Source organism: Hirundo rustica, chromosome 1, assembly GCF_015227805.2.
Source record: "Hirundo rustica isolate bHirRus1 chromosome 1, bHirRus1.pri.v3, whole genome shotgun sequence".
NCBI lineage: Eukaryota > Metazoa > Chordata > Aves > Passeriformes > Hirundinidae > Hirundo > Hirundo rustica.
This window is the reverse complement of record NC_053450.1, coordinates 31,891,370-31,918,465: the sequence shown is the minus strand read 5'-3', so window position 1 is coordinate 31,918,465 and position 27,096 is coordinate 31,891,370. Positions and strand designations below refer to the sequence as shown.

The 27,096-nt window shown below is 37.0% G+C and overlaps 1 long non-coding RNA gene across 1 annotated transcript; it reads right to left on the bottom strand.

Annotated features, from left to right (window-relative positions):
* Positions 1-657: 657 nt before the first annotated feature.
* LOC120759963 (uncharacterized) lies at positions 658-5,671 on the bottom strand. The gene is made up of 3 exons (XR_005703266.1): positions 5,475-5,671; positions 1,950-2,019; positions 658-1,006 (listed from the first exon to the last, which is right to left on the bottom strand). It is a non-coding gene; the product is annotated as an uncharacterized LOC120759963 (long non-coding RNA).
* Between the last annotated feature and the right edge of the window lie 21,425 nt (positions 5,672-27,096).

Sequence of the window (27,096 nt, the reverse complement as noted above, 5' to 3'; positions counted from 1 at the left end):
AGATAACAAAATTAATTGTTCAGATTTTAGCTGAGAAAATGAAGCTGAATTGAACTAATGGACTAATATACTTTGATATGTTTTTTGAGATTTGAGCTTTCATTTGGCATACATCATATTTTGTGTCTTTTTCAGCCACAAGATATGTTGACAAGTGTCCAAAGCATAAAATACCCATTAGAACAACCTAAATTTTTTCTTTGCTTCTATGTAACTTGGCTGAAAGTAGAGAGGTAATCCATCTTCCTATTTTGTGCAAAGTCCCTTGTCATCTGCTGATTGACTGGCATAAATCATTATTAACTTTTGGAGCTCATAATATTTATTTGTATGAAGTCAAGAGGCTCACAATTTGTTTTGGTTTTAGCTTACAACATATTGTGTCAAGTTTCCAGATGCTACAGATTTTTAACCAAGAAACAATTTATTATTCTTTCAGCAAATCTCCAAGCAGAAATCATATGGAAATTCTGGCCAGAATTCTCTTAGAAAGAGATTCCTTCCTTCCTTCCTTCTTCCCTCCCTCCCTTTTTTTTTTTTTTTTGCCTCCTCTCCTTCTCTTCTTTCCACTTCACTTATTTACCCCCTTTCCCTTTTCTTCCCTTTCCCTTCCTTCCAGCCCCCCCCCCCCCCTTTTTTTTTTTTTTTAACCTTTGAGATGAGCAAGCATTAGCATCAAAGAAAAATCCTATAAAACATTAATAAACTTCAGGGTATTTAAAGAACCATTAATGACTTCCCTCACTGGGAAAAAACAAGCAAGTGCTTTTTGTCAAGTAGCTTTTACAACAGTTCAGTGGTTCCTGATCTGGAGAGGTGGAGCGGTCTGTGATGGCACACACCACCCTAAGGATGACAGTGGTCCTGGTTGCAATGGCTCACGTGTTTCTGGCTGGCCAAGGTCTTGCTGGAACACAGGATGTTAGCTTGCTCTCTTGCTCTCAGCTGCTAAACTCCCCAAAAACACAGCTGTACCATATGCAGTATTTCTGTCATGCTCACACTCCTAAGATTTTATGAAAAAAAGAGGTAAGATTACAAAGACTTCAACGACAGGTTAACGTTAAGAAATACTAAGGGATCAAAAGAACAGAAAATAATACAGAATGTCAAAATGCACTCTAATGTAAGAAACACATTATGAATGCTATAATTGTGGCTTTTAGGACTGTGAGGTATGAAAAGGGGATTGGTTACTAGCTGCTGCAGTTTGTAGAGGTGAAAAAAGTGAAGTTTATACTTTTTACTCTTGAGTCTAAACATAGACCACATGAAGTTCTGAGTTTTGGTAGGTGGTTTAAAGACAAAAATCTATAGATTCACTGTTTGAAATTTTAAGAAATAATTAAAAAAAAAAAAAAAAAAAAAAACCCACAAAAAACCCTCTTTTGGACCTACACCATTCCTGTCATTCACCTAGACTGGAGTCTTTACAAAGCAGTGTCTGTCTTTCATCAGGCATGCCCTCAAGTAATCTAATATGCCATTAAAATCCCAAATTTATTTCTATTAAAGCAGCATAATCCAAATTCATTGCAAAAGAGCCTCTACTGTAAAATACTGACTCATTTGTTCTCCATCCTTTAGCTACTAATTATTTTAAAAGATAGACCTGTACTGTCAGAAATCACATATCTCTTCTTTATAGTTGTTTGGACAAACTGTAACAGTCCAGTGCAATTATCTTCATTTAGTACTTCAATCCCTTCATTTTTTAGTACATAAAAAACCTCACTCTTTTCTTATTTTGTTGCCATCTTTAGGTTGTACATTTTTACCTCTAAGCATTTTTCTACAGGATGAATTATGTTCATCACTTTCATGGACATGTTGTGCAATGGTTTGCAACCGAACTATGTACCCCTTCATATTTCTTCTCCAAACTTCTAGTTTCCTGGCAAAATTGAATCTTTGTGCCTAAATTACTCAATAATAACTGATTTTCTTACTTTCAAGAATTTGTGTCAAGTCCAGCTGGCAACAAAGCACCAGACAGCCACTAGCTCACTCTCCTCATGTCTGGAAGGGAAAAAGAATGAGAAGAGTAAAAATTAGGGAACTCATGGGTTGAGATAAAGACAATTTAAGGAGCAAAGAAAAAGCTGTACATGGAAGCAAATCAAAATAAGGAATTCATGCACTACTTCCCATGGACAAAAAGGTGCTCCACCATCCCAGGGAAAGCAGGGCTCCATCACGTGTCCTGGTAGCTTGGGGAGACAAATACCATAATTTTAATAATTCTCCACTATCTTCTTTTCTCCAAGTGTTTTATGCTGCGCATGATGCCATATAGTATTCCTTTGGCCAGTGGAGCTCAGCCAGCCTGGCTGTGTCCCCTCCCAGCTGCCCATGCACTTCCCAGCCTCCTTGCTGGTGATGCAGGGTGAGGAGCAGAGAAGGCCTTGATGCTGAGTAAGTACTGCTCAGCAACAAGGAAAATATCCCTTTTCTATCAATGCTATTTCCAGCAAAAACCCCAAACACAGCTATACCAGCTATAACCACTAATGTCCATAAAATATCCATTGAGTTAATTTTGTCCATGACTTTGAGCTCCATCTGTTACGGTGGTCACTCAGGACAGGGACACGGAGTTACTGGGAGCTCAGGTCAGCTCTGGTTGCATCACTGCTGCAGTGTAACTGCTTCCCATAAAACTTGTTCTCCACTGGTTTAGGTGGCTCCTGCCACAGTAATTTCTCAACAGGCAACTTAAAGCCTGGGTTAAAAAAAATTGAGGGTATTTCCACTATATCTACACCCCTGTTCCCTTTGTACCAGATCACAGGGTTTGACATTGCAATGAACCCTTTCCTGTAACTCTTCTCCAGCCTGGACTTAACTGCAGACTGCAGTCCCATAGCAGAGCACATGCTAAGTTAAGGAGAGAATGCAAACTCTAGGAGCTTTATCTGGGAGTCTCTTCAGGGCTATAGCTGCTGTATCACAGACTTATCTGCAGCTATAGTTGCTTTGAGGTGCATCTGTTCCAGTGCGGCCTTTTCCTACAGGATACCCACTCCAGGCCCTGCTGGTAAGTACCTGCTCTGTTTTGGGCTTATCCATGGCCATACTCTTCCAGGTGCTCCAGCACAACTTCATGCAGAGCCACTGACGTTTAAAAGCGTACCTGTTACAGCACAGACTTATCCATAGCCACACATATTCTGAGATATTTCTTCTCCAGCATGGGCTTAACCCTTGGACCCCCATACCTTCAGAGGTATATCTGCATAGGGGACACAGACATATCCATGACACACTTTGGGGTGTCCTGCTCACAGGTCACAGCCCTTTCTAGTGTAGTTGACACTGGATTTCTAGCCAGTAGAACAGCACAGAGAGCAGCGATGGCCTGGCCATCTGCCAGTCCAGGCGCATTGCCATGGTTGTTATCAAAATGTTCCCAGGCACAGCAGAGTAAGATGATAAGCAGTGTAGCAGCACAGCAATGCACAAAGCAGTAAAAGAAAAAAAAACAGCCACTGATGAGCACTAAGCTCTAATACATAGTGGGTAAGCAAGTCCCTTGGAAAGCACAAGAGACTGACAATTAATATGCAGTAACAACAGCTATACATTTGATCTGGCACATTGCAAGCAAGTCTGTCATTACCTTGAATCCTTTGAGGTCCATATTAGATACCTCACTGTTTTTCTCTATAACACTTAGCAGGTAAAATAAAAATGAAAAATACTCAAAGCCCCATTGAATCCATCTAGTTAAAAGAACCTGATCTATGCAGAGTAGGTTGACATGCCCTGCTCTGGGTTTTAGGAACATGATCATACAATAAAATCCTTTTTTCTCCCAAGACCTTATTCTGTTCAACTTTGTAATTTATTGCTTTGTAGCTCTTACAGTCATATGTGCTACTTATTTTCATGGAATATTCTTAAAATGAAGGACAGGGCCAGGGAAATAGCTTTGAGACAGAGGTTCAGGCATGGCCAGAGAACAGGGGCAGCTTTGTCATCAACTACAGCATGTGCTTGGCAGGGTTGTCAGAAGAAGCAAACTAATGTGGCCAAAGTGCATTAACTGTGTGAACTCTTGCTATACACTTGGTTATTTTAAGATGTTGCCAGGGGTAGAAAGTGGCCTCACAGAGTACCTCCTTGAGCAACACAGGCACACCTTCACTCAGTTCTGTTCAGATATTCAGGTTTCCCAGAGAATTGTGTATAGCCCATCCTGGGAAGAGGTAAAGGTCAGATTGGATGGGGCTTTGAGTGACTTGGTCTAGTGGATGTCCTTGACCACGATATTTAAGGTTCCTTCCAACCCTTTCTGTTATTCTATATGTGTTTACAGCCATTACTTTATTCCCGCAAAAAAAGTATTTTATCATCTACCATTAATCTTTAACATTATCTGTCCTAGAATATACTTCAAATCTTTATTTTATTTGAACAGGATTTGGCATTTTCCTTTGCATATAATATAGGGCTAATTTCAGACTCTTTAGACTAATGAGACAGCCTTCAATGGATTTGTAAGTTAAGGGAGGTGGTATGGTCCTGCTATGGCTGGATACACAATGCAGCGTGTATAGTTTCCTATGTGGACTACTTAACTATAAAGAGTCCTAATTTTTGCACAACTTTTCATGTCTTTCCCATCTATGATTAAGAAAAGTTGTACAACATGAATTTTCTAGAAACAGAGTTTGTAGTGAAAATTAATTCTTAAACAAAAGTGAGGGCTGTGACGCAGCTGAGTTATTTTCTGCTCTAAGAACTGGTAAATATTAGATCATCCAAACAGACAACAATCTGTGTCTCAACAGTCCAGAAACACGATAGTAAATATTAGTTACTCAGAACAACAGTTGCAGTGAGAAGGATTTGAGCAATCTGTAGGCTGCAATGTCTCCTTACAAAACAGCTCTTGGAAAAATTCCAAGAGTGGACAAATTTGTCAAGGTTACAAATGAGTAAAATTTGCTCAGCAAAAGGTCTTGCTGAGCTTGCTTGTTAGCTAGATGAATTTCTTGCTTGTTCATGGAGCAGGCAAACATGCCACTGGTCTGAGTTCTCTGAGTTTTTTCTGGATACTTTCCAGTTCCAGAGGTTTCACTGTGGCAGGGGAGGATTTAGCCAAACATATATGTATTTTTTTTGGTGTGTTACATAAAACTGTAGGATGATAGTTTTGCCAAATGGCACAAATAAGTTTTTTTGGTCTTAACAGCCCAGAGTTTTGTTGGTTATTTTTCCCAAACAGGATATCTATGTAGTGGGGAGACATGGTTTCATTTAGTTGTTTCTGCTATGATTTCCTATATTTTCAAAAGGTTTTTTTTTCCCCCCCAGTATCATATTCTAAAATATTCATATATATTCATTTATATTCAGATAAAAATATTCACTTGTCATCATTGAGAGGGCCACAGCACTCAAAACTGCTTCTTTAAAAACTTCAGGAGGCTCCAAGTATGAGTACCTTGTTATCTAAAAGTCTTTCATACCTTTTCTATGTTGCAGTCCCATGAGCAGCTCCACACAGCTCCGGCTCTTTCTCTCCTTCTACCTTTCTTCAGCACTTCCAGCTCTCTCCTTCTTGTCCCTAGCACGGCAGCCTAACCCTGTCTGTCCCTTGTATGATGTCTTACACTTGCCTGTCCCTCGCACAACCTCCTGTCCCTTCCTCCTCGCAGCACAGCCAGCAGACTCCAACTGACTCCTCTACCAGCTAATTCACTCTTTTATCACACCCATAGCTGTGAGGGCAAGGCTGTTCCCACTCTTTGATAATTAACATAGCTGCAATGTATGGGGGGCAAGATTGCCTTTAACACTATCTCTGTCTGTCTTCCCACATTCACTAACTCCAAATCTTCTAATATTGCCATGAAATATCCTATAAAAATTTGGTTTGCCTACTGGCAATGTGAAGCAGATTAATCTTATTTGAATAAGGTATTATGACAGAACATGATATCTTGGACCATTAAGGCTCAGGGGGCAAAAACTTCATCCTTCAGGAGAAACAACTCTTTGCTTTCAATGCTCAGCCTAGCAGAGTTCTAGTCTAGGTCTTGTTGCTGTAGCATGAATTTTTATTGCTTCTATAAGGAATGACTCCTTAGCAAGAGTGAAGACTACGGATTCTTCTGTTGCTAAAAGCTAAAATTTACTAGCGGATCTAAATATTACGCTCCTTTTGAGAATTGCCAGGTGAAACCTCAAACCACAACTCCACTTCCAAAAAACTCTAACTTCTTTCCTTATATTATTCCAGAGAGAGTTCCATTTTATAGGCCAGCCTTTATAACAGACAGAATGAATAGATTCAAAAGGAGAAAGGACCCATGATCACACATGATCTTGTAATGCAGTCAAATTTTCCCTCCAATCTTCTGAAACGACACCAGGGTTGTCAGTTTTCTTAAAATTCTGCATTCACATTTTATGAAAGAAAAAAAAGAGAACACACTTAGAATAAGGTCAATTCTTGCTGCTGCTGCACAGCTGTTTGTAACCTTTTCTTTTACATCTCCAGGATTATCTGTGTTTCAAAATTTTTCATAAAACTCTGAGATCAATAAATGAACCATCACGACCCCGCTTGCATTAGCGGATCGTGACAACAACAGAGGACTCAGAAGATACTTGGCCTTTCATAAACATGGTCACAATCTACTGTGAAAGATAATATTTTACACTTTGGAGAGTGGCATAGAAAGACTGGATGAATAATGACCAGGTGAGACTGACAAATGGGAACAGTAGGATGATGCTTAGTATTTGCCTATCAAATGGAAAGAAAAGAGTAAATCAGTTAATAAAAATCCAGATGCCTCAATGATTATTGTATGTAAGATTTACTCACATTCTCACAAAACCCTAGAAACTGAGCTGGACCAGTTGTACTTATCATTTTATGCTGAGGTAGGTTGAAATGACTTGGGAATATCTCCAGGTATAATTTCATAATCATCTCAAAAGGATGTTAGGAACTAGCAGAGACTGTCCCCCCAAAAAAAACGAAACTCAAAAAACCAAACACCACCTCCCCTCGCCCCCACCCCTCCCCCAAAAAAGGATAATACAAGTCTAGTCAGACAAGAAATTCTGTCTTAAAGGTCAGAAAGGACAAAACGGGATTGTCAAAAGTCAAACTGTGTTAACTTGTAAGAGATATTCACACAAGTAGAAAAGATTTCTTCCAATCCAGAAAATAAAGGATATTGATGCTTGTGCACTGTGGCAAGCACTGAGATTGGAAGTAAATGAAAAAGGGAACTAATGAAATTATTTGCTTGAGCTGAGATAGAAAGAAAATGAAATTCTTCAAATAATCCAGTTTCAAGGCCTAGAGAATATCTGTTTCCAGAATTATCAAAACAGGCATATGAAATGAAAGGTCAAGTAACTAAATGGGCTAATAAATATATTGACAAGTGATTACAACAACCTATACAAAAAATAGCAAGGGGGGGTTCTTACACTATAAATAAAGAATATCATGTGATAATTCCAATTCTACTACTATGTCTTCAACAGTATTCAATGCTATAAGAAAATATTTCAAAGGTATTAGTAATTAATATGGTTCAAGTAGAAAGGACAGGGCTAATATATGTAATACATTTACCCAATCTAGATTATGCCATACTAAACAAATGAGTAAGAAAACAGAAATTCTAGACAAAGAAAATATGTAGCAATACCATATCAGAATTTCAGTGAAAAACAAAATATATTATTACAGAAGAAATTATTGGCAAAGCTGGAGAAATTGAAGATTAGAAGTGAAATAATCAATGAGTGTACTTTGATAATTTATATTCTTTATAAACCTGTATTATATGACATAAAGAACTCTCAAGAGTTCTCTGAAAACTTCTCATTATGTGTGTTATTTTAATTAATGTTCTTGGCATAAGTCTTAAGTGGTGAAGAAATGGCTAATCTGTGCTAGAAAGCACTATTTCTGTGAACAAGCTGAATTTCTGACACAGCTGGATGCCCTTGAAGATGAGCAAAGGAAGTGATCTGCTGTATACATTACATGATTCTATGCTTAGGAGTTACCTAAGAACTCGTGCTTTAAACTCATCTGTAGAAAAGAAAATTGAAAACCAAGGTGGAGCTTGACAGCCTCAGACAACTAAAAGTTAAGTACATGATGCAAACTGTGAATATAGGCTAATGAGATTTGAGAATTTGGTAACTGAGATATTTTAAATGAAATCTGCAAAATATTTCAGTTGTCTTGATGCTACAGTAGTAAAGGTCCTTTGGAATCTAAAATGTAGTATAAAGAAAGAATAACCATTTGTGTGATTAAGGGAATAGATAGGTTTTCATATGAGCAGGAATAATTTCCTGTGCATTGAAGCAAATAGGAAACTGCTATAACTGTAAAGGAGTAATGTTTGCTGTCTTCTGTGCTTAATCATGTTCCTCTGCCTCTCCTCCTAGCAGTTCCAATGGTAGTTCATAAAGTTATCAAATAGGCTCTACAATATGGTTCTTGACTATGCCATTGTTGGTAGTCATCGAACTAGACAGTTTAATTTTTCCTGTTTCTATTTACCAAATTTATTCATGTGCTTTCATGTGACTTCCATTGTGTTATACATCTTGCTGTGTACTCTTTCCTTCTTTCTCCATCCTCTTCAAAACACTTCCTCATAATTTCTTATATTTATGATTATTTTCTTTTTAATATTTTCACACTATACACATTTTTCTACTATTAGTTTAGAAATATTTCAATTGCTTTCCCAGATGCATAGCATGGTTCTCGGTGTACTAAGTAGTATTTATATATAGGTTTCTTATGAGTAATATTTATAATCTGATGACTTCTGGATATCTATTATTCACATATGGTTTTATCATATCATACAAATGCTTATAAAATACTTATACATCATATGCTGCATGGTCATATGGTGAGGGGTGTATTTGCTTTTATAACTAATTTCTTGATGTACACACAAGCTATGAGGGCAAAAATCATGTGTTTTTAATTGATGGCATCAAACAAAACAGATCCTTTCAACTTGGTGATTTAATGTCAGAAAACTTGGCTTAATGAAACACCTAGACTCCCATATTCCCCAAACCATACTCCATCATCATCTAGAGGTAAAGTCACTGTTCTGCTGCTGTAGGTCAATATATCTCCACTGCGTTCAATAGAATTACATCAGATTATGGTGCTGAAGGGTGAACCTAGCAAAAGTTAGAAGTCTGCTTTGGTTTCTACATCTGTAACCAGCATCCTGCCTGTTCTGCAAAAGTTTTAAAGCTGCTTTCAGGGAAATACTGGCCTGCCTTATTGCCCCTGCCCACCTACGGCCTCTGCATCTCAGTTTGCTTGCATACAGTGTGGATGGTTAACTCTGCTCTTACAAAAGGGTTTTTTGCAGATGTGTATCCAACAGAAGTTGGCAAACAAATTCAGATACTCAGGTTGTGTGCCTCTTTCACAGTTTGGTTCTTCCTACCCCAGTTTAATTCCCCCAAATTCTGCAATGGCAAAATTCTAAAAATTTGACATTTTATTTCAGTGTTTCGGCCCAAACAGAATGGGAGGGGTAGGGAAAATTGTAAGGTAATTATTCTTTCCAAAATATTACTGCTGTCAAATATAAAAATTTTGCTGTCCACTTTACTCTTCAAGCCTAAACATTTTTTGGAGCATCATATCAAATGCATTTCTAATAATTACTTTTATTACTACTGATTGATTTTTAGCTTGATTTTTAAAGGGAAAAGTCTCATTTTCTGTTTTTATATTTTTCCAGCTTTTTTACTCAGTAATATCTGAACCAACTGGCTAAATTCAATCAACTTAAGCACAGGAAAAAAAAAAAAAAGTTTTAGCTAAAGAAGATACACCAATTTATGAGGGATTGAAGAAATAAGGTTTTAGCTCTACTTTGCAGATGAAGACCTCCAAGATGCAAAGATCAGAACTCATAAAAATGTCACTGGAAATTTTGAAAAATTACTTAGGATATCCTTCCTGGCCCTTGGAACCCCAGGCCAACATTTTAATCATACGAACAGTCCTCATCTTTCTATATTTTCTAGATTTCTATACTATCTCTGAAATGAAGTCTATAGGATCTCACAGATATGGGATATGTTGAGACCAAATGGATTAAATCTTAACGTTGTCCTTAGCAAAAAAATTGTTCTCTCTAAAAAGAAAAATAAATCCTTAGCTTAAGAAAAACATATGGTTGCTATCCTGAAATGCATGAAAACTTGCAGGAATAAGAAACCTAACCCTCTGCCAAATAGTTAAAGAGATGATAAGAAGTATGTACTTTGCATCAACCAGAAAGCTAGTTCAGGAAACCAGAACTTCTCTATTCATCAAAACATTTGATTTTTTTCTTTTGGCTGAAGCCTGAATTATAATTTTTAATAATGTTACCTATGAATTGGTAATCTTTTAGATGAATCTGTATTGTTCTATATATTATGTGAGTACATGCAGCAATGAGCAGCTCTGATCAAAGAGATCAAAAAGAAAATAACCAATTAAAAAAAAAAAAAAAAAAAGCTTAGATTTAATAAGTACCAAGTCGAAAAGGCAGGTGACTGACAAGAGAAGACCATAAATGACCACTTCAGAAAACGGGAAAAAGATGAAAAAGAAAACCCAAAAGAGAAAAAAGCCGAGCCAAACGAAACCAAACCAAACCATAAAAAAACCCCTTTCACAACTAAGGACTACTGCATGATTCAGACTGTAAACAGTAACAAAAAAGGTATTTATATGAAATTTTAAATAAAACCAATGGCCAATGTAAAAGTGCAAAAAGGTAAACAAGCAACAAAGTCTACCATGTGAAACAAAGGAGTATGTCCAGGCTTCAGGCAAACCCAGGTATTTTCAGATTAGAGGTTTGAAGAGGCCTACCTAAAAAGAATTTTGAACCACTTATTTTTTCAAAATTAATTATATGAATATTGGAAAATTTTAAAAGACTGCCAACATGATTTAAATACCAGAAAATTATCAAAATTACTTGAGATGTTGCAGTTGTACTAGCTTTATGAAGATACTGGTCAGAATAATGAGGCATTAAACGCAATCTTATAGATACAGAGAATTAGAAATTTAAAATGTAGTTTATCTGAGCCAACAGGAGTTTGGAGAGACAGAGTCTGGAGAAGGTTTGAAAAAGTTGTTTTGTTTTTTTTTTTTTCAAGATTAAAGGCCAGATTTTTTCATGGTCTAGCATATAAGAGAGGATACTGATAAAATGATTTTGCAAATGCGTTTTACATTGAACTATAACATTTTAAGACCTCTGTTAATCTGACCTAATAGGGAGCTACTAAAAGGATGAAAAGGAGAATTCTATGCTATACTTAAAATGCAGGAATATCCTGTCCAGTTCTGATGTCAGCCATGCATGAACAGTGTATGAAATACTTAAAAGAGCTCAAAGAACCAAAATAATCATCTTCCTGGCATTGAAAACAAACCTAGGATATAAGGAACTCAGTCTATTCAGTATATCAGGAGCAAATCTCAGAGATCATCAGGTCATTCTAAGAAAGCAATTTAAACATGGAAGAGAAAAAAATTAAGGAAAGATTATAGGAAGGAATTTACCATCTTGATGAGGAAGACAGAAAGAAAACTGGATGATGAAAGATAAAATTAGAGAAGCTGACATAAAACATAGTATCCTAGGAGTAAAGATGATTTGGAATATGTGGAAAAAATGATGAATTGTAATCAAATGAAGCAACTTTTTATGCAGTGTACAGTGCAAGTGCTGTGTGGTTTCACATTATACTTGCAGTGATCTAGTCCATCACTGAAATGGGAGAGTTAGAGAATTTGTGAAACCGTTTGTTTATTTTTATTCCTTCATACTCAGCAAAAGCTACATTCTCTTAAATACACAGCTGCTTGCAGGTCTGAGTTTGAGCAGTGATGTGACATAAAATTTTACTTGCACGTTTCCTACCAGATTGTCTGTGTGAAAAACAATCACTCTTCCTACCTTGTTTTGGGAAAATGAGGGAGAAGGGAGTGTTTCCTGCTTTTCAGTTCCTGTGGATTGCTTGAGTCTGCAGACAGATGGACAATGTTCTGCCATAAAAATAATGCTCTTTATTATATATATGACTCTGTTTTATCATCAAAGTTTAACAAAAACGCTTGATTTGAGTATGGGAGAGAATTTTTCTTGCAGTTCAGGATGAAAACAAATTACTCACCTCCAGCTGAAAAAGAAATTGACCCCTTGAAAACCCTTTTAACCAATTCTTTCGTGGTTCAGTGGTCTTTTCCAATGAAGCTTCAGAGAGGTTGTGGAGTTTCTTTCCCTGCAGATAATCAAAAGTCATCGGGATATGATCCTGGGGAACCGGCTCTAGTTGACCCAGCTTGAGCAGGGAGTTGGAGCATCCTCCAGCAGCCTCTTCCAGCCTCAACTATTCAGTGACACTGTGAAGACATTTTCAGTTCCGACTGTTCCTGATACATAAATCTCTTGAGAACTAAAATGCTTTAGTCTAATCCAGCACAGCGGAACCACTAGGATGTGACATTAAATGTGACATTAATGTGCCCTTATATAAAAGTTGTCAGACTATGTCATCTAGTGATTACTTGCCTCTATGAAAAAAATCAAACCCCTTCCTAGGCCCCCAAAAGAACTATTTAGCTGTAAAGCCAAGCAAAAAGAAGGCCAGTTGTATAGTGTAATCTGTCTCTTGTCATGAGAACCAGTAACAAATGAGCCTTTACTACTACTGAAAGGAAGAAAGATCTTCAGGTATGGGTATGGCACTTTTTCTCAGAAATAATACAGTATCGTCCACTTCTAAATCTTACAAGTCTTACCTGTAGTCCCATGAGAGACAGTAATAATGCATTTCAAGCTATTAATGCAGCAGATTTAAGGTTCAAAAGATTAAATGAAGTATGAAATCTGTTGCATGGACCCCCTGGCTGCTCACGAGGTTCTTCCCTTCCCTACAAGCTGCCAGCCTTATAGACAAAATTCCTAACAGTACATTTCAGGTGTCTTGGGAAGAACATGTTCTGGAAGAGTTCTTGTTTATTTGTGCTTGTGATCATTTCCTGATGGAAAACACAGGATTTTATGAATCTATTGGCCATAAAAAATGGAAAACTGCTTATATGGCTATCCAATCTCTATAGCACCACTTTTGAGCCACAAGTATAGCCGGCTCAGTTTTAAGAAGTTAGTGAATAACAAGATTTTGTTCTGGTTTAGGAATTAAAGCCAAAGACAATGAAAATAAAAATAATATATGTATTATCAATAGTGGTGAATAAGGAGCTGTCAGCTCATGTTAAATTAGAGGCAAATCAGTATGGGAAAAATGGCCTATGGGTCTTTTCTTGGTAAACCAAGTCAAACCAGGAAAATTTCAGTAGAACAAAACCAGGAACTCAACAGAGAAAAACCTTTGTTCCCATCAGGAGTTTGCTTTTCAGGAACAAGTCTAATAGAATGATTGTCTTTATAACCATGGCTTTTACATAATAGCAATAATAGATTGGCTAATTTTAATAGGAAAGAAAGAAAGAAAGAAAGAAAGAAAGAAAGAAAGAAAGAAAGAAAGAAAGAAAGAAAGAAAGAAAGAAAGAAAGAAAGAAGAAAGAAAGAAAGAAAGAAAGAGAGAGAAAGAGAAAACACTAGAGATTCTTCCAAAGATGAAAATGTTAACTCCACCTACAGAGATTCAGTTCAATTTTTTGTCACTGATCTTAACAGCAGTCACTGTTAACATTGGCTTTGGAAAAGTGAAAATATGAATTTGTTCCTGACTAGACTGAGACACAATGGGGGTTGCTTATCTTATTTACAAAAAAATAAAGCCTTTTTCAAAGTCTTTGATCTATCTTGTTCTACACATCATTATTGCACAAGTCTCTGCTGTCAGCCTTCATTTTCTCTTGATTCATAATCACCTTCCTGAGTTCTTAGGAAGGACTTCTATTTTAGAGCTTTATGTGGAAATTGGCAGAATAGAAATTGTTTCAGAAGATCCCAGGTTTCTTCTGAGGGAAAGCAATGAGAAAATGTTGTGATTCCCATAAGAGGGGAAGATTTTGGCAGGGATTTCTGGGTCTCTTTGTGGGAAGGGAAGTGTTCCAATGTTTTCTCCAAGAAAGGAGAGTATTTTTAATCTCTCTCTAAAAGAGAGATATCTTAAATTAAAAATTACCTTTCTACTGTACATATGTACTTTAGAATACTTAAATGCTTTACATTTTTTTGTTGTGGTGGTGGTTTTTGGTGTTTTTTTTTTTTTTTTTTTTTTTTTTTTTTTTCTTTTTTTTTTTTTTGTTGTTTTTTTTTGGGTTTTTTTTTTTTTTGGTCATGGTTGGTGCTTCTGTTTAATTCAGTGTGATTGGTGTTTTGAAATCAGTCATTTACAGACAAACACAGAAAGTATGTCCCTACTATGTTCATTAACAGAGGAGCTAAATTTTATGTGTAAATGAAAATGTTCCCAAAGAACCACAGGGAATCTCAACATTCTTTTTACCCACTGGTAATAACTTTTTATAAGATAATATTGCATGAGCCAAACCATTGATAAAGTAGGGTAGTGTATTCCCTTGGAGGTTTAAAGCATTTCTAGTATCCCACAGCTTTTATGATGCTCTTAATTTATTCAGAAAGGAATTTTTTTTTTTCATCTTGTATTACTAAATGACATTCTGTGCAGAGATCATTTTCAAGGGAAGTTAAGAAGAGCACAGGGAGCCTGATTAGAAACCTAAGAACATACCTGTGCTGTGGTGACTGTAGCAACCTGTAGAACTTATCCTACCTTACCATTGCTCATTCCTTTCCTTCTGTCTCTACAGTACCTGTCATTTTCCCTGTGTTACTGTGTTACAAGAGCAAGCTTTGCCTTATTCCTCAGAACTGAAGACTTGGCTTCAAAAAAAAAAGTATGTGCAATAGCTAGCCTTTGATAAAAGAGGTTTTCAATTTTTTTCCTTCTACTGTCGACTGGGAAAGTGGTAACCTATTGGAAATGACAGCTTATGATGTCACTTGTGGCACTAGAAAAATACATGAATAACTTTTTGATAATAATTTAATGGGGTCAGTTTTTTCTTTAACTTTTTTTGCTTTGTCACTTTCTTTAGGAACTCTCCTGCTTTGGTATCCCATGTTTCCTGACATCTTTTTTGGAAACACTCTTTTGATAGCTGCTTACTCATTGCTCTACAGAGTTGAACTGTTCCACTTCTCAAATCTGTACCTCCAGTTGAATCTTTTACTTTCATCCAGTAAAAACTTCTGGGCCTATTGTTGATCTTTATTGTTTCACAGACTTTACTTTTAAGGGGAAAAATAAATTTATGACTCTTTATAGTTCAGATAGATCCATCTTAACTAAAGGTTTTCAAACCTTCTCCTTTGTAATATTTTAAAATTAATATTCTAATATTAAAAAAAAAAAAATCTTTTATGCCCTTGTGTTTTCTATTCCACCTAGTCAGCATTTTTGTTAGCCTTGTAAACCCAAGTCCCAAACATTAAGGGAGTTTAATTTTGGTATAAACCATACAAATGCATTCAGCAGGTTTACAAATTATCTGTTCTGTTGCTTTACAACAAGATAATTTTTTAAAATGGATGCAAAAAGCTCCTCCCCTGCCCTTTTTTTTTTTTTTTTTTTTTTTTTTTTTTTTTTTTTTTTTTTGGAAAGAACATCTGGGCTGTTGTACAGATTTTAAGAATAAAGTTAAACAAGGACTGGGCCCAAAGCCCAGAGAAACCAACTCAAATAAAACTTGGGCAAAATAAACTATCCCAAAAAGGAAGAGCTAGATGGAAGAACAAATAATGTATGTGGAACTGCCCAACAGTAGAAAGTAGAAAGCAGAGTGGAATGATTTTGCACTGAGCACAGATGCCACACATCAGACACCTGAGAGAGAAAGAAGATGCCCACAGAAAGGGATGTTACTGGATTGGATTCCAATACTTGAAGGCCTGGCTTGGGTCAGATTTGTTTGCAAGGTGGATATTCTCACAGAAATATATGATGTAGACCCTGAAAACATATTTCAATCCCCAAAGCTCTGGGCAGTCTTTCAGTTCACCAGCAAGAGCACCTTAGGTGAAATGTAGGCTCTTTCACTTAAGTGAAAGCTGTGGGATTAGATCTTTCTCTCTTGTTTTTTTCCCAACTAAGCAACTGGAAATTGCTTACACAAGGAGCTGACACATCAGATATGACAGCTTTAACCTTTGGAATATACTATGATCCAGATATCATGAGACTGACTTACAAGAATGAAATTATAATAAAAATATTTTTTCGTTCCTTTCACTAGCAATCTGAACCTTTAAGCTGTCATAGCTTGTTTTATAATATGTCCTATATCCTTGAGGTGGGTAAGCTGCATTTAAAAGAAATTGAAACCCCAAATTTCATGGATTAATATGTACATAAACACAGGGTTTTGCAAAAGAAAAAAAAAATCTAATTGCAAATGCTGGAATGTGTCTTACTTGAGACTTGCTGTATGGGAATAGCATGCATTTTCTGAAATTATTGTGACTTAATTTACTTAAAAGCCCATTAGATTAGTATCAAAGACATTAAATTCATGGGATTTTTGTAAAAGTGGTGATTTATTATCTGAATCTGTAGAATTTAACTCTTTGCTGCTGAGTTAAAGTAAAACATTGTGAGCAGCTGCCAGTTTATCATATTGGTGATCTTACAATTTTTCACAGTTCTATGTACGAATACAGCAAGTAGATGCAGAAGGACCTTCCCCAATCTCCCTGAGACAAGTAAACACTGAGTCCTTCTCCTTCTAGGTTTTGACAATAATTACTTTGTTTGGTGTCACAAGTGTCAATTTCACCTGGTACACCTTCAGCACACTGTTCTGTAGCTGAGACAGCCTCCCCATCCTGCTTTCAGCTCCACCTCTGCATCCTCCTTCCACAATCCCCACTACATCCGCACTCCCTTTGTTTCCCGTAATTCCCCCTTTCCATAATTTCCTATAATTTATATAAATTTGTACTCAGAAGAGGAGGATAATCTGAGATCCAGTCATTTAAGTGACGAGTTGATCGGATATTACCAAACTTTCTCTCAGCCTTGATTTTTATTTAATTGTGTTTCATGAAGTCTTCTCTGTACTTGGAGAAAATTTGTTTGCCCTGAGCTAAGTTTTATCTCTGCTGTAGTATGTTTATAGGACACAATGTGTACTTTTCAGAAGCAACCTCAATTTCCTTGAACGACCGTACTTGTTCTTTGTCTGCATGTCTATTTGCCACACAATACTTTTGTGTTATGCCTTGTTTGTGTTAGTAGTATTCTTTGGTTTTCAACCTGAACTAAATGAGAATATAAAAGTAACTTGTATTAGTATTTCCACTAACTCAACAGAACTCTATTTGGGATCGATTTTTCTTTTTTTTAGATTTTATTAAGTGACACAAAAATGAATCACAAAACCCCAAACCCTGTATTTCATATTACATTTGTCTTATCCAGCAGACAAGCCAAACCATTAATCATTTGGATTTGTATGTGCTGCAAGATCAGGTCCTGGCAACCATGACCTTAGTCCTGGACAGTGTTTAAGCGTGTGATTAACTTTGAGCAGATGCTTAGCTCCTATTTTTGACAGCGGAATGTAAGCACATCTGCTTCCTAAGGAGTCTCATTTCTACTGAAGTTAATGCAAGGTTTTCTTTGACTCCAAAATGACCTGAATCAGACTTTAGTTTCCTAAAGATACCAAAGAGTCCTGGAACTCTGTAAAATTTTTTCAAAAGAATTTAATTAGGATGAAAAGAACTGATTTTCTCAAAGCAGTTTCTAATGATTTACGTCTCATTTCTGTCATAGTGCCTTAGCATGTATTTTGTTAAGCTCCACATCTTCAGGGACATTCCATGCTGTGATTTAAGTAGCTATTCAAGGAGACTTTTAAATTGATGTTTAGTTTCCCCTCACTTCAAGTGCTTAATTCAAACATGATCAAAATACTTCTAGGGGATTTTGGTCAATGCCTGCATCTTGTCTCATAGGATTCACTTACTTTGGAAAAATTTTAAGCCCTTGCATAGGAAAATGCTTTCTTCTGAAGAGAACACCTTCTTAGAAGTGTAGCATATTTTATTTGCAAATACAGTGTTTGTTAGAACAGGTACCTAATAAGCCTTCATTTACTGAAGAGACACCAAGAAGTTTTACTTTTAAAAAGAAAGCAAATATAACTGGAATAATATTTCAAGAATATGCATGTTCAAGAAAATATTAATTTTCCAGTTAAAGAAAAATGCATGACAAAGTCTTAGTTTCACTGCTAATAAACAAACTAGTAATGAAGTAAATAGAAGTACGCTAATTTTTGGCCTTTTCAGTTTAGATTCAGGAAAATAGAAGGCTGAACTCTTTTTATATTTGTTGGGGATTTTTTCTTCCCTAGGAGTTGCTATGTAATACAATAATATGCACTTACTTATTTTAAAGCATTTATAAAATTTATTATATCTGCTATAATCTGGAACATTGACTTATGTACATTGACTTACCAGTGGTTATTGCCAGTGAGCACTATAATTCATGGACCCTTCTTTTGAATTTATGAGCATACTGGTCTGAGCTCTGACTCTGTTTTCAGTAATACAGGAGTGCAAAAATAGAAAGCAATAAATATTCACATTTAAAATATGATTTTGTAAACTGTTCTTGTTTAAAATGTAATATATTTATGAGCTACATTTAAAATTTGTGTTCTATTAAGAGGATCCTAAAATGCAACACCCATAGCAATTTATCAATTCTAGGAAGTACCTGTTGCTGATATTATATTGGCAGCATGATTTGGATGTGTGTTCTGCTATTTGACTACATATTATGTAATCTATAATACATATGTTTCTTCCAGCACTGAAAGCAGTAAAAAACCCTATGCTAATTGCTTTTTAAAAGTTTTAAATCATAGAATCATAAGAATATCCAGAACTGAAAGGAACTCACATGGATCATCAAGTCCACCTCCTGGGGCTGCATAGGACAGCCCCAACAATCACACCATGTGCCTGAGAGCATTGTCTAAATGCTCCTTGAAATCTGTCAGTCTTAGTGCTGTGACCAAATCCCTGGGGAGCCTCTTCCAGTGACCAGCCACCCTCTGGTGAAGAACCTTTCTCATATCCAAACTAAACCTCCCTTGACACCACTTTGGACTATTCCCTAGAGTCCTATCACTGTATCAGTACCTGCTCCTTCTCTTCCCCTCACCAGGAATTTGTACACTGCAATGAGGTCTCCCCTCAGTCTCCTCCAGGCTGAACAGATCAAGTGACTTCAGCCACTCTCCATACGACTTCCCCTCAAGATCCTTCACTTTCTTTGTTGCCCTCACTTGGACACTCTCTAACAGCCTCATGTCTTTCCTATATTGAAGAGTCCAAAACTGCCCCCAGCACTCGAGGTGAGGCTGTCCCAGTGCAGAGCAGAGCAGGACAATCCCCTTCCTTGCCCAGCTGGTGATGCTGCGCCTGATACCCCCCAGGACATGCTTGGCCCTCCTGGCTGCCAGGGCTCTGCTGACTCAGATTCAAGTTGCCATCAGCCAGGACCCTCAGGCACCTTTGCACACACAGCACTGCTTTCCAGCCTCTCATCCCACATTCTGTCTGTCTGTACATCCAGGGTTGTCCCATCCCAGGTGCAGAATCCAGAACTTCATATAGTTGGTGATTGCCCAGTCCTCTAATTTGTGTGTCTCTGTAGGGCCTCTCTATGTTGAAGGGAGTCAACAGCTCTTCCCAGTTTTATATCATCTGTGAACTTGCTCAGCATCCCTTCCAGTCCTGTGTCTGAATTATTTATAGACTTGGAAGAGCACAGGGCTGAGGATTAAGCCCTGCAGAACCCCACTAGCAACAGGTCAGTCTGACATCATCCCGTTCACTGTAACCCTTTGTGCCTAATTCATGAGCCAGCTGCTCACCTATCCAGTGATGTGTTTATCCAGCTGTGGGCTGGACATTTCATCCAGAAGGATCCGGTGAGAGATGGTATCAAAAGCTTTACATAAATCCAAAAAGATTACATCATCTGGCTTTCCCTGATCAGCTAAATGGGTTTCCCTGATCAGCTAAATGTCATAAAAGAAAATCAGGTTTGATAAGCAGGATTTTCCTCTCTTGAAGCCAGGCTGACTGTGATCAGGACTATGCTGTCCTTCAGGTGTTTTTCAATAACTCCCAGAATAATCTCCAAAATTTTACCAGGCACTGAAGTGAGACTGCCAGATCTATAGTTTCCAGGATCATCCTTATTACCCTTCTTGAAAATTGGAAAATGTTCATCAGTTTCCAGGCAACTTGGAGCTCTCCATATTTCCAAGGCCATACAAAAAAAATCACTGAGAGGTCCTATGATTATATCAACCAGCCCTTTGAATATTCTCAGATGAATCCTATCAGGCCCTGTTGATCTGCAGAGATCCAGCTGGAGCAGCAATTTATGCAAATATTCAGGGTTGACTGGGACTTTATCATTCTCACAGTTATAATCCTCCAGGTCTGAGCTCTAGGATTCCAGGATCCAACATCAGTTTTGAGGACTGAAGTGAAAAAACCATTAATCTCTGTTTTGTCCATGTCCCTGTTTGTGGGGCGACTGTGTTCTTCAAGTAATGGACCAATGTTTTTTCTGGATTTCCTTTTGCTATTAACATATTTAATAACTCTTCTTATTGCCCCTCAGAGTACTGGCCAGCTTCAACTCCAATTGAGTTTTGGCCACACAAGTTTTCTCCCTGCAGTGGCAAAGAACATTTCTGTGTTCCTTCCATTTTCCCCAACCTTGCTTCCACTGGGCTTTTTTTTTTTTTTTTTTTTTTTTTTCCAAAAAAGCACTTCCCAAGGAGTCCTTACCAACTACTTCACTGAGGATTTTGAAGTCTGCTCGCTTCACATCCAAGGCTGAAGTTTTGTTGGCACTTTTTCTGCTGTCAACAGAGATTTTAAACTCAAGTGCATGGTCATTCTGGCCAAGATGGCCACTAATCACCACTTCACTCACGAGACCCTCTCTACTAACAAGTAACAAATCAAGGGCACCTCTCTTAGTTGCTGCACCATGAATTTACCATCCAGGTATTTATGGATTCTTCTTCTTAAGGGGATCAGGCTTCCTTAGTAACCTTACCAGGCATTATCCTTTTTCAGGAGTTTACTCATTTTTTACTATTATTATTGTTTTTCTTCTCAATACGATTTAACTGTAATTTGATGCTGGGACTAACCAGGTTTATGTCTCCAAAGGTTCACAGAATGAAAATGCATCAATCGGCCACTGTAGATCACAGCACTGGAGTCACACAATGAGTGGAGTAGCCAGGACCACTAGAGAGAGCTCTTGTAACAAAACACTGCTCCCCCATGAAGATCACTGCGATCAGTCCAGGCACTTCATCAAGCTACAGTGAGACCTTCCACTTACCTGCAGCTAGATCCCAAGCTATATATAGTTTTATAGGAGGCTTAATCCTGAACTGGCATAAAGCAGACAAAAAGATTATAGACCCATGACCTATTAGCAGTCTGGATTTATGAAGTGAAAACTGTGCAGTACAAATGTTGATTATTTTTTGTGGAACAGTTACAAAAGCAATTGAGAAAGGAAATATCATCTGGGTTTTGGTATAGCATTCAATACAACGTCTGACGAAATCTTACTTTTCAAATGAGTTACAATTGGCTTGGATCTGAGCTCCTTCACATGAACTGAAAACTGGCACATAGAGCACAAACAAAATATGATAATAAACAACAATATATTGAGCTGTATGAGCTGATGACAGGGGTGTTACAAGGCTCTATTTAAGGTGCTGTTCTCTTTCAAATTCACATAAATAATCTGGAATTGAAACACATGCATGATAATGGAATTCACAGATGATGTTAAATTAGAGGTTGTTCCAGCAGCAGTCAAAACAGGCAAATAATAGAGGGTCTTAGAAAAAATTGAAACATGGGCCGAGAATAACAGAATGAGACTCTACTTGGAGAACTGAAACTACATCTGCAGAAAGTTAATTCAAAACAGCCACTCCACAAGAAGGCTAATTCTGGAAAGCAATGATGCTGAAGTATATTCCTGAGATGACAGAGGATGATCAGTGAGTTAATGTGCAAGTCTCCAGTGTAACAAAAAAGAACCAAGGGATTTGGAGCAACCAGCTCAAAAAATCTCTTCCCCACAAGGTTGAAATGATAGTATCTTGAATATTCTGGCTGCTGCTAGGCATTTCACAATCACAAAATGAAAAGTAGAACCTTGATTTTAAAGGAGGATGGCAATTTAGAAGTTGTGTCTAGTCTAGTAAAATATCTTATTTCTTTTATATACCAGCAAGAGGAAAAATAAGAGAAAGGAGACAGAAGCAAGGTGACTTACAGAACAGTTGATTCCACTTATCTTAAAAACCTATCTGCTATGAGATAAAAATGCACCTCTGTGACTGTAGAACTTGAACTCTGAAACAACGAACTGCATGACTTTGAGTAAGTGTAATTAATTTACTTTATTGTACCTACTCAGCTCCTCACATTAGGAGTATTCATGCATTTACACTACTCTAGAAGTAATTCAGATGGGAACAGCTTCATACCAGATCTTGTTTCTGAACTACCTAGCCAGCAGACACCTTATCCCTTAGACTTTGTTGGGCTCATAATTGTGCTACCACAAGCTCAATGGCTTAGCTATAATGGGAGTCTGCTACTCTTCCTTATTCCAATTAAATGACATGTATTTTGGATGCAGCAAGTATGGATTTTGGTCAGACTGCAAAGCTGTAGAAACCAGGTCTCCATTTCCACGGCACAGTCCACAGCAAAGGTGCTACTTTTGGCTGTGTTCCTGAACAGAAGATGTTGATGCCATGGTACTGCCTCTGGATATCAGAAGTGCTTACAGCATAGCTAATGGAGGGACTGTCCTTCCTGGAAGCCTTGCGCAGAGGTTAGGACTCGTTTCTGGAATCTGGCTGTAGTTGTCTACCATGCAGACATCAACATGTGAGACACACACACACTAAAACTAGATAAGATGCATCCCACCCAACTTTTTATCAGTGCATCTTTACATCAAACAAGAATGCCGATGGATGCCAGCACCTAGTTCCTTCAGTTAAAGGAATTCTGTGTAATCACAGCAGCCTTGGCAGTCTTAGCAGCGGAGATTTGAATAGAAGTTGATAAGTAAGATATTTTCAGAGATGGCTGCCATAGCATTGACTTTCTAGATTGTTGTCATTGACATTGGTGCCCATATTCTATACAAATACAGTGCATTGGGCGTCAAAAAGCTGTTGGATCTGGATCCTATCTAAAACCTTGACTGTTTCAGTGAATGGTGTGTTCACTCAGATTTCAGACTGGTTTTGCTGTCAAGGGATGGACTAGGTTTTGTTTAATTAGAACAAACACATAAAGCTTGCGTGCATAAGCATGCATGCTTATGTGCAGCAGAAGGAAGGAAAGCCACTTGAAAACCATTATCTCTTGCAGTTTATCTGAGCTGTTAAACAAAGCTAGAAGCAGAAACTTGTCATTGTTTTCAGAAGCAACTCTCTTCTGTATTTCCATATTTCTATGAAGTAAAAGAAATTTTTAAATTATTCCTTCTAATACTTTTGATTTCCACACAGATGCTTTAAAGATGGTACCTTCAGTACATAACTATCTGTTTTTTTCTTTGGTGATGCTTTTCTTTCCACTTCTAAGCATAGATTCATTGGATTTTTTAAAACCTGTCTAGAGATATGGATCACTCTGGATTGCAAACAACTCAGGATATTTGTGTAAAATATTAACTTTTAAATTCTTTGCTTGATAATATTTGAATTGCTTTCTCTAAAATGACAGTAATTATTTAAAACATTTGGTATTTCACCACTTTTGCAACCTGTAGTTGACCACCAGACTGATGAATTGACTTCTAATTCTACCTGAACTTGGTTCTGTATAAGTTAGCCAACAGTAAGACACAGCCAGCTTTTTGGGACAAAAGAACCAAAGTATGTAGGAGATTAACTATCAGCATGTTTCTGGGTTAATTAAAAACTTAACAAACCCTTCACATTTCCTGAATGAGAAACTCAGGAGCTTAATCTGAGAGAAATAACTTTTTTCAGTTTGAGAGTTCATAAATTTTTGTAATTTGCAACCCTGAAAATGGACAGGGAGCATGAGGTAAGTGGTTACATCTGGATGGCAAAACTATTTGTGAATTCTGCACATTTCTTTGCTTTAACAGTGCCATTCCTGTACCTTTTCAAGTCATACAGAGGGTAGCCAAACCAAAAGTTACAAGTGAGTATTATTAGAAAATGTTTTCTTTTTATGTACTGTCAAAAATCTCATAACACTCTAAGCATTCTTGAAGTGCAGCTTCTTTAGTTTTAGATTGTACCTCTCACTGATTATGAGACCAACTGCCAGGACTTGAGAATGGAATACTGACTTAACACCTTGTATCTAATTTAGAATTCATTGCTATTAAAGATCAGAATAGAACTTTTGTTTTCTGCATTTTTCTATTGTGCTCTTAAGCTTCTCATGGAATACCTCATAGGAGATCCATGGTGGAACTTCCATCCTTTCACACATCACCATGAATATGAGTATGCAAAAATATTACTGCTAGGAACACAGTAATTTCTGGGTAAGAAAAACTCCAACCCTCTGCACTGAGTTAATTTTATGAAGAAATCTGTTTTGGAGAATAACCCCCTTCTACACTTGCCTGTTTTGTCAGGTTGTTTTTTTTTTTTTTTTTTTCACAATTAAACATAAAAGGAATACTTTTTATTCAAAAGTAACAGGACTCAGGTAGTCGTAAATAAAAGTCACTCAGTTACTTATGTTAAACCCTAAGCTCTTTTTTTTCCTATCCTGATATTACCATTTATATCTGGGAACAGTCATACTAGGTAAATCATGGCGGTTTTTTGTTCTTATTTTACTTTAACTTTCTATAATTCCAGTTCTTTGGCTGGTCACATCAAAGCATATTTTGTTGATTGATTATGTGAGTTTAATGTCACTGTAAGAACTCATATTTAATTAAAGAACAAGATCAAAGTCTTGCTTTTGATTAATGCAAATTTGGCATATGTATGAACTCTGGACACACAAGACTAAGCTTGGAAGAGGGACAGAGATCACCGTAGTGCTGGCAATCTGGTTGACATCAAATGCCTTCCTTGAGCAAAGTCAGATTATAGACTCACAGAATTGCAGAGATGTTGGTTAAAAGTGATCTAGTCCAACCCCCTGCTTGAAACAGAGCTATTACCAACATCACACCACAGCTATCAGGGTATTCTGGTTTTGAAAATCTCCAAGTTCATAACATATCTGCTCAATGTGTTTCAGTGCTGCATTTGCCACTGTGAACGTTTTTCACTTGATGTCTAATCCGAACACCTCAGGCAGCCGTTAGAGGGAAGTTTTGTTTCTTCATCTCTGTCACACCAATTCACATAGTCGTAAAGAGTTGTATCACCCTCCTTTTTAATATGCTGAACAAGGTCAGCTCTGAGTCTTTCCTCCTGTGTCCTGTGCTCCATTTTGCCAATGAATACCCCAGTGAAATGGGTCCATGTATCAGCTGTTGGGGTACTGTGCCTGCTGGCAGTTGGGTGTTGAGGCATCATCCACCTGGTAATTTTTATGCCCATGCGAAAAATGTGCTCCTTCAGGCCACACATCCTTGGCTTCTAGACATGATGACAAATAATGTCAAAAGTCTTACTAAAGGCAAATTTGTTACCACCCAGCCTCTCCAGCCAATTAATGATATACTCAGGTTCCTAGTAGAAAGACAAGTAAAAGTGAAAGGTACATTTTGTCTCAAGGAACCAAAAAAAAATTTTATTTTGTTTCTTATGTGCTTATGAAAATGAGTATATTGCAAAGCTTTATATTATCTGCTTTCAGTCCTGTAGTCTTTTCTTTTAAATTGACACCTCCTTCAGTTTTATGCATGTTTTATCAGAGAAAGCCACATGCAAATATCTGGTAATGATTATGAAATAATATTGCATTTCCAGTGCTGAATAAAAGCTTTTACATTAATTACAGTTAAAAAGACAAACAATTGAATACCACCTTCAAAACTGTGAAAACTGAAAAATAAGAAACTGACCAGCTTTATGTAGAATTATATTGGCACATAGCCCATTTATTTGACAAGATTTTCTAGGCTGGAAAAAATGGTTATCTGTGCCACTCCTTCATGTCACTGATGTGTTGTAACAGTCAAATCCTTTTATCTAGAAAAGTCTGATTTTTTGATTACTAATAGCTCCACCATTTACATCATAGGTGATCAGACATAGTGACAATTTTGAATAAATTGTCACAGTGAAGTTTTATAAAATTTTATAAACTTTTATAAATTCATTATTGTTTCCTAGTTTCTTTGATAAATTATTGATCTTACCATTTCTCTTCTAGCCTTGAAAAGAAGAAGTTTTAATACCACAGATTGAATTAGAGGATAAAATCCTGTGTTCAGAGTTACTCTGAGTCTTTTTATTTTGCCTTCTGAGAATGCTTTTATAACATTAAGCTGTATTTCTGTAATCTTCTGGAGTCAGTAAAAAAGATCTGGGAAAATTATAGTTTAGACTTTGTATGCATAAGTGCTCAAGAGGCCACTCGAAAACTCACAAAAAAAATTGAGCTAAGGCCTATTTTCTGACCTAACAACAAAAAAAACCTTAAACTAAACCCAGCTCAAAACAAGAAAAACAAACAAACAAAGCATCAAACCACATAAACAAACAAGATTGTAGCTTTCTGGTGATAAAAGATGCAAAAATGCAAATGTTCGGGTTGTAGCTGTTCCCTGAAGCAGTCAAGAACAGAACCATGATGTGATTAAGTTGGTCATCATCATATCTTATGGTGCATTGTTCCAATCAGTTTACTGTGATTTTTATCTTGTTTAAATCAGATGCTATGCACATTACTCAATTACACCTAACCCCTCTCCACCCCTCAAAAAAACCCACATCCACATATTTAGAAGGTATTTTATAAA